This window comes from Miniopterus natalensis, chromosome 1, assembly GCF_054644295.1.
Source record: "Miniopterus natalensis isolate mMinNat1 chromosome 1, mMinNat1.hap1, whole genome shotgun sequence".
In the NCBI taxonomy this organism is placed as follows: domain Eukaryota; kingdom Metazoa; phylum Chordata; class Mammalia; order Chiroptera; family Miniopteridae; genus Miniopterus; species Miniopterus natalensis.
The window spans coordinates 36,244,351-36,253,075 of record NC_142081.1 but is presented as its reverse complement, the minus strand read 5'-3'; the positions used below and the strand labels follow the sequence as shown (position 1 = coordinate 36,253,075).

Sequence of the window (8,725 nt, the reverse complement as noted above, 5' to 3'; positions counted from 1 at the left end):
AAATCATTCACATCAGCTGAGTATGGGGAGAGCAAAGCCCCCCAAGACTGTAGGAACAAATGACATGAAACCCTTAAAAAGAAAGGAGCCATAGTACTGACCATTTGAGCAGCAAAGACAAGGGGTCATTTGAAAATGAAACCAGATTAACATCCCAGGAAGAACTGAGGTTTGACTACATGTTGTTTATGACTCGATGTGGAAGGTCACCAGATTCCATTCATGGACCTTTACTCATACCTGAAACATAAACTAGGGAAAGAAATCCAACAAAACAACAAAAAATAGCAACAAGCTCTCACTAATAAGAACAGGTTCTATATTTCCACTCTGTAGAAAAACTGCAGTTCAAGAGTGGTAGTTTCTTATCAACTAATTTACTCTGAATATTCCACAGAATATAATAGAAACCAGTGATTGGTGTTTCCATGTTCTCAAATGGGTTCTTTACTCTCTTTCCTTCTCTTTGCTGTCATACCTTCTTGCTAAGGAGAGGTGTTTATTGAGAATACAGATGTTTTCATGAGGATGGTCTTTTTACAAATTGGTGTCCTGATCTTCACAGACCTGCCACAAACATAACCCCCCCTCATGCTGAACATCTCTCTCCTTAAGCACCCCACCCACTGCCCTTCGATTCTAATGGGCAACTCCAACCCAGAGTTATCTATCACATTACCTAACCTTTAGAATTATCTACCATAAAGTACGTGTGGATAAAAACCAAAATCTTCAGTGTTTATACATGACATTTCTGTGTGAATCGGGTATTTTTCTTAAATGGCTCCTGACATCTAACATTGTAAACTATCTTCCACGAGAAAATGTCCTATTCAGTCAGTGATTCAAGTGTCTCTTACCAGGAGCTGAAAAGAAAGGAACCTGAACTTAAGATTTTTATCATGTCAGCGATGAGCCTTCAACACAACTAACTAACTAAATTACAATGCTTCCGTAACTTGTCTTGGCCTCAAGAATCATTTTACTCGGTGATGAAAGGGGAGAGAGGCGTGCTCTGGACAAAAGTTGGCACAAGGAGGATTGGATTCAAGTGCTGAAGCTTTCATCAAAGTTACTCATCATGGAAGAACAGATAAGAAACCCTTGGGCTCCACATTGGCTTTTCCCTCCAAGAAGCCCACATTCTTGTGTGGCCTGTTTCTTAGATTGCATGATGTGTTAAAGAAAACAGGTCTCATTTCTTCTGATCTCTATAACAAGCCAGACACTAATTAATGTCAAGAATTATAATAGCAAAAAATTCTATTCTTGCCATAATCATACAGGGAATTCTTTGGGGTTTATTTTTTTATTTTTTATTTTGTTTTCTTTTTGAAAGGTGCCAAATATGCCAAGAAGTACTGTCCTTCGATGCTCGTGGTACAGTCCCTTTATTTTTTTTCACAGGAATTTTTGCATGCACAGAGCCATATCCCTCACTAGGTGACAACACAGCCCTGGCTGTTTATTGAGGGAGTCAAGTACTCCTTCAGCCAGTTTTCACAACATGTGCTGCTCTGGGCCTCTTTGGGTGCCCTTTCCCCAGGACAAGTCTCTACTCTTTAAGAACTCACAGCCCTGAAGTCTTTTCCCCCAAAACACATGACTTTGAGTCTGTCCGCAGGCCTAGAAGAACAATGTGACATACTATACCCGGACCTAGTGGTCTGTAACTACTTCAGTGCGGGCACGCTCAGCCAGAAATAAGGCCTGATGAAGCAGGCTTCTGTGAGGACAGTCGTTCCGTGAACTGTATTTATTTGGAGCATAGAACCTTGGCTTCTGTAGTTAAGGCTTCCCAGAACTGTTATTCTAACAAAATATCTAGTGTTTATGCAGTACTCATAATATGCCCGGCATTTACATAGCCTTAGCTCACTTACTCTTCACCACAATCCTATGGGGTAGGTTCCTGCTCTTATGGATGAAGAAGCAGGGCCCAGGGAAGTTCAGAGCGCTGCTCACAGTCCTGCAGCTGGCAGTCAGCAGAGACAGGGTTCGAATGCAAGGGTCTGACTCCAGAGCCTTAGTCAGCTTTTGGGCAGTTTACCTTTTGGAATGAAAGAATGTAGATGGACGGACAGATGGACGGACGGATGGATGGATGGAAAGAATAACATTGTTAGAATAATAACAATGCCTACAAAAGTTCTTTACATGAAAAATTTTAGAAGAAGTAGGTGAGAATGACTGGAGCTCATTTAAAATACATCACAAACTATAAAAAATGTAGAGTGAGGCTCTTACATAACCTTCCAATGTCTGCTCTCCAGGGAGCTGATGAAAACATTTCACCAGGAGGGGCTAAGAGAATCCTCCCTCCTGTCTCCTCTAAATGCTCCCTTCGCTGTTCACTCTCCCAGATTCTATTCCTGTCGTGCCCTTGCCCCAAGGGGACTTGAAATCGCTCAAAGTTGATTATAAGTGCCAAGTCATTATCAACAGATTACTGAGATTTACAAAGTGCCTGCTGTCGATATCTTTTAACTCAATAAATGGGTCTTTCCTTCTGTCCCTCTCATCCCTTCCCCTCCCCATTTGCACAATCCTGTAACACTTCATTGTATCTCTGTTTCAAGAGCTCTGTGTCTTGTGTCTGTTTCCGCACTACGTTCTGCCCTCTGTGGCTATGTCATCGTGGCTTTGTTTGGCTCTTTTGGGCATGAAGTGTGTTTCCTGACATAGATCTATAACCAACATTGTTGGTGCCCGATCCATATCCTCCGCGCGTTCACAGCACTGATGACTGGGAACACTCGTGACTCTCCACCTCGGGACTGTCTTCCTGGACAAGGAGCAGGCTTACAGGCTAAGCCAGAAGTGTCAGAGTTCATGACCCTGAGAGCAGAGTGCAACCCACGGACAGATGGAGAATTGGAAGATAAATACTTGAACTTCCTCACTCCTGGCTGGTATAACTCTAGGGCACATTCTACACTATTTCCCAGAGGTAGCCAGGTGCCAAGGCCGATCCATGTAATACCATCAAATATACCCCTCGCCAGAGCAGTCCTGCTGTGCTTCTGTTTGATCATTTCGCACGAAGGCTCTGCGGACTAGAGAGGCGGCCAAGGTGGGCTGGTGCCAATGCAATTAAAGTATCAGGTTATAAAGATTATAAACACTGAGGCTCTCACGTTAACGGCAGGCAGTGGCTGCTGAGTGGGACGCAGACCACCGCTGCCCACACAGGGAAAGTCTCCCTGCCTCTCCCAGCATGTCCCTAGAGCCATCCAGTCGCCAGCAGACCAACTGGCCCTGGGGGGAGGGGGGAGGTGTCAACCAACATCCAGCAGACTGAGCCCCTCACCTTGGAGCACACCATCAACATTTACCCTCTTACCAATTATAGTTTGGGTACAAAAGAGCCCCTCTAGGAGAAAGACAGCTCTGCTGTGGCCAGATTTCAATGCATGAGGAAGGAATTTGATAAAGTTGGAATGAGGAAGACTGTAGAAGGGGTTCTGATTGTACATGTGCTACTGCTACAGCTGGGAACAACTTTCTTCAAACTGCCTGGTGGTGAACTTAACCCAGGAAAAGATGAAGTTGAAGGACTAAAAGGCTTAATGACAGAGATACTAGGTGGTCAGGATGGAGTCCTGCAAGACTGGGGCATTGATGACTGCATAGGTAACTGGTGGAGACCAAATTTTGAATCTCCTCTGTATCCATACATCTCTGCACATATTACAAAACCGAAGGAACAAAAGAAGTTGTTTTTGGATCAACTACAAGAGAAAGCCTTGTTTGTAGTCCCTAAAAATGATAAGCTCATAGCCGCACCATTGTTTGAACGGTATGGCAATGAACCAGGATACGGACCCATCATTTCTAGTCTCCCTCAGCTTTTGAGCAGGCTCCATTTTATATACAACTGAATTCCTGCAGAGTGGAAAAGTAAAAGAAGCCGTCTCTGTGAGCACAGCTGTCCACAGTGTAGAATAAACATGGTAGAAAAGTTCTTTTTGTTTTATCTTTTTCCTAACCCTTAATTTGCCACCTGCTTTCTGTTGTTTGAATAGTAAAGTTGATACGAAGAACTAGATAGTGGTGTAAACATATGTGATAGTTGCTTTTGTTTCTACTCATGCGTTTTTGTATTTTAAAGGAAGTAGACTTACGTAATTTTTTTAAATTTCACATTAAACTTGTAAAATTCTTTTTATAAAAAGATTATAAACACTGATTCTATGCAATATTGGCAGGTGTGTGAGAAAACAGATATTCTCATTCAACCTTTTGATGGGGTGGGAAATGATATAATTCTTTGAAGGCAATATCTGTCAAGAGTTTGAATGTGTACATGCACTTTGGCCCAGAAATTCGTCTTTTAGGAATGCGTTCTTCAGAAATACTTCACATGTATGTCTAAGAAGTTTCATCATAGAATATTTATAATAGCAAAATAATACAATGCTTATCAAAAGAACACAAATTGTGTTCATAGAAGGAAATACTTCATAGTCTTAAAAACTGATATCTATATCTCCAAGATACAGTGTTAGAATATCTATTTCCAAGATATATTGTTAAAATAATAAAAAGACAAATTACAAATCATAGTCCCTTTTTGTTTTTAAAATATTATATATAAAGCCAGAATGTATGGAAAGATATACTGTGTTCTGGATAGGAAGACTCAACATGACAAAAATATCAGTTTTAAATTATTTAATAAATGCAATGCAATTCCAATAAAAAATAACATCAGTTTCTTTTCTGGAGCTAGATAAATCAATTCTAAATTTCATACTAAAAATAAACAAATAAAAAAGCAAGAATAACCAGGAGAGTCCTGAAAAAAAATTAGCTATTATGAGGGGAAGGGAAAGACAGTCCCTATCAAATATTTAAAAATATTATAAAAGCCTCAGTAATTCAACTGCATGAAAAGACTGGCAACGGAACAATAGAAAGTACAAAAATAGAGCCAAATTTATATCAAATGTAATAAATTATATAGATGGCATTTCAAATCAGTGGAGAAAAAACATATTTTAAAATATTCTTTTTAATTAAAAAACTTTTTGAGCGGCAGGAAGAGGTTAACTAAAGAACTTATATGCATAACCCATGGACACAGACAATAGCTCAGTGAAGGCCTGAGGGGGAGCTGGGTGGAGGGGGTCAAAGGGGGGGGGGTGGACATCTGTAATACTTCCAATAATAAAGATAAATTTTTTAAAAAACCTTTTTGACCTAAAAATTTTGGAATATCCATTAAAACAAAGATTAGATTGCATCTATATTTCATACCATATACCAGGATACATTCCAAATGGATCAAGAGTCTAAATGTACAAAAATAACTCATATTAATGTTAAAAGAAAATATGAATAAATTCATTTAAAAATTAGGAGTGAGGGAAACCTTCCTATCTAGGACTCAACATCTAGACACAATAAGATAAAATAAAAACAACTTTCAATTGGCCAAAAGCATCATAAGCAAAGGCAAAATATAAAGAACAAACTGAGGGAAATATCTGCAGTGTTTATCATGGAGCTAATCACTGGTATATAAAGATCTCTTAGAGATGGAGAAGAAAAAAACTGGCAACCTGGGTGGGAGAAATATGCTGGTAAAAGGGTACAAACTCCCAGTTTTAAGAAGAATTAAGTTCTGTGCACACCATGTACAGCATGGCAACTATAGTTAACAATACTGTATTATATAATTGAAAGTTGCTAAGCAAGTAGATCTTAAATGCTCTCACAACAACAAAACTTTGTGAGGTGAGGAAGGAAGGTGTTAACTCATCTTATCATGGTAGTCATTCTGCAATATATACATATGTCAAATCATCACATTGTACATTTTAAACTTACACAATGGTCTATCAATTGTAATTCAATAAAGCTGGGGGTGGAGGACAGGGAATGACTGACAACCTGATAGAAAATTTGGAACAGACATGAATAATTTACAGAAAAATAAGATCAAATGACCTTTAAACATAGGAAAAAATTCAACCTCACTCACGCTAAGAAAAATTAAAATTAAAATACAATGAGATATTACTTCTCTACCAACATATTGACAAAAATCCAAACTCTTACAATTTACTTTCTTCACCAGGTAGTGGAGAAACAGGCACTCTTATACACTGTTTGTGGAAATGCACAACCCCTGTAGAGGGGAATTTAGCAATAATTAGAAAAATTACATGTATTTACTCCTTGATCTAGTTATCCCACTTTTAGAGATAAATCCCAAAGGAAAAAATTATGTATACACAAAGTTATTGTCACATTATTTACAATAACAAAAGATTAGAATTAACCCAAATGTCCATTGATAGGACACTGGCTTAAAAAAAAAAAAAAGCATCTGTAGTGCATCTATACAGTAGAATCTCTGCAGCTATAAAAATATTAAGATGGTACTTTATATATTGACATATAATTATCTTCAGGACAACTTATTATTTTTAAAAAGCAACATGTAATAGTATGCCTTTTTTAGGTAAGAAGGGGAAATACATATATATATATGCACTTATATTTTCACAATATAAACACAAAGGTTTAAATCAAACATTATTAAAAATGGTTATGCACAGGGGAGGTAGGAAGGATCAGGGATGGAGACAATATTTCTCCCAAGATTGTTGCTATAGTTTGATCAGGAGATGCATTGTTTTAACTCATTCAAAAATAAAGTTAGAAGATGGCGGCGTAGGTAACAGCTGCACCCGCCACCTCCCGCAACCACATCAAAATCACAACTGAAATACAGAACCACCCTCACTCGAAGCCTCCTGAAATCTGGCTGCACAGAAGCCCCACAGCCAGGGAGCTGAAGGAGCAACGAGACCATAGGAGGGGCAGAGACGCGGGTGGGTCAGGGCTGAATCCCAGAGATGAGGCCGAGGCCACACCCGGTGCCGCGGGTTAAACCCGGGAGGGAATCTCAGGGGTGGAAGTTTCCCGGAGGAGTGAGGGGTCCCAGCCCCACAGCAGGCCCCCAGCCCAGGGCTCCAGGGCTGGGAAGAGACGTCTCCACAACTCCAGGCTGTGAAACCAGCGGGGACTGTCCCTGAGGGTCGCGGAGGCTGCGGGAGCCCCAGCAGCTCCTCTAAAGGGCCCGGCACGGACTCACTCGGACGCTCCCTCTGAGCCCAGCGCCGGGCAGCGGCCTGAAAGGACCTGGGACACTCGGGGGAACTAACCTGCCTGAAATCCCAGTGAGAGCTGGAGGGGCGGCTTCCTCCCAGGCAGAAGGGCTGGCAGAGGCCATGGCTCCTTGGGCGAGTCCTCCCCGCACACAGCCGGCAGGCAGGCGCCATATTTGAATCGCCAGCGCCTGACTCTCACCTTTGGCCCCGCCCCGTGATTCCCGGAGGCCCCGCCCCTCTCCACCTGCAGCTCATCCAGGCCATTTCCAGGGGCTTTTCTGTGCAAGTGGCCTCTCAAGCCTCATGCTTAGGACTTTCCTAAAATCTCTCAAACAAGCAGCAGCGGGCCCCACAGGGCTTGATAAGTGGCCTCAGGCCTGGCACTAGCGGCAGCCTGCATTGGCTCGTAGCTTGGCCTCTCCTGGACACCTCCAAGCCCAGCACAAGCAGCAGCCAACTACGGTTTGCTGAGTAGCTCATGCTGGGTGGCCCTGGGCAAGGCACTGGCACAGGCTGACTTTGCACCTCCCGGGAGGCCCCAGAGACAGTGCACCTGGTGCTCAGACTCGACCACACTGGATTACACCCCTACCACATCCACGAGTGACACACTCAAGGGGCGCACTTGGTGAACACCAAAGCCCCACTGAAGTAAATCCCGCTCCATAGGGGTGTCTCCAGCACAGCAGCTCCTTGGCTGTAGTTGCAGCTGGTCCTCACAGCTGACTGGCCTGGGGGTCAGTTCCTCCCAGGGACGCCAACAGCAACCAAGTCTCAACTACAATAGGACAGTGCACACAGCCCACACAGGGGAGCACCTAGAAGGCCCAGCTCAGGTGACTGGGGAGGCTGAGCCACTGGACCCTACAGGACACCTACTACACAAAGCCACTCTACAAATTCCAGGAGACATAGCAGCTCTACCTAATACATAGAAACAAACACCTAAAAGCAGCCAAAATGTGGAGGCAAAGAAACATGTCACAAAGGAAAGAACAGAAGAAATCTCCAGAAAAGGAACTTAATGAAATAGAACCAAGCAAGCTACTAGATACAGAGTTCAGAATTATGGTTATAAGGATGCTCAAGGATCTTAGTAAGCCTGTTAAGAAAACAAGTGAGACCATCGAGGACATAATAAAGTACCTATCAGAAATGAAGGGTGCATGAACTGATATGAAGAATAATTTACAGGGAATCAACAGTAGAGTAGAGGACGCTGAGAATCAAATCAGCAATTTGGAACATGAGGAAACAAAAAACACCCAACCAGAAGAGCAAAAAGGAAAAATAATCTAGAAATATGAAGATAATGTAAGGAGTCTCTGGGACAACTTCAAGTGACCCAACATTCTTCACCAGAAGGTGAAGAAAGAGAGCAAGAAATTGAAAATCGATTTGAAAAAATAATTACAGAAAACTTCCCCTGAGGAAAGAAATAAACTTACAAGTCCAGGAAGCACAGAGAACCCCAAACAAGAGGAACCCAAAGAGGCCCACAGCAAGACACATCATGATTAAAATGCCAAAGGTTAAAGACAGAGAATCTTAAAAGCAGCAAGAGAAAAGCAATTAGTTTGCTACAAGGGAGCACCCATATGACT

At 42.0% G+C, this 8,725-nt stretch overlaps 1 pseudogene; it reads left to right on the top strand.

Moving 5' to 3' along the window:
- The first annotated feature begins 3,217 nt into the window (after positions 1-3,217).
- Positions 3,218-3,881, top strand: LOC107525974 (cleavage and polyadenylation specificity factor subunit 5 pseudogene; annotated as a pseudogene).
- The last annotated feature ends 4,844 nt before the right edge of the window (positions 3,882-8,725 follow it).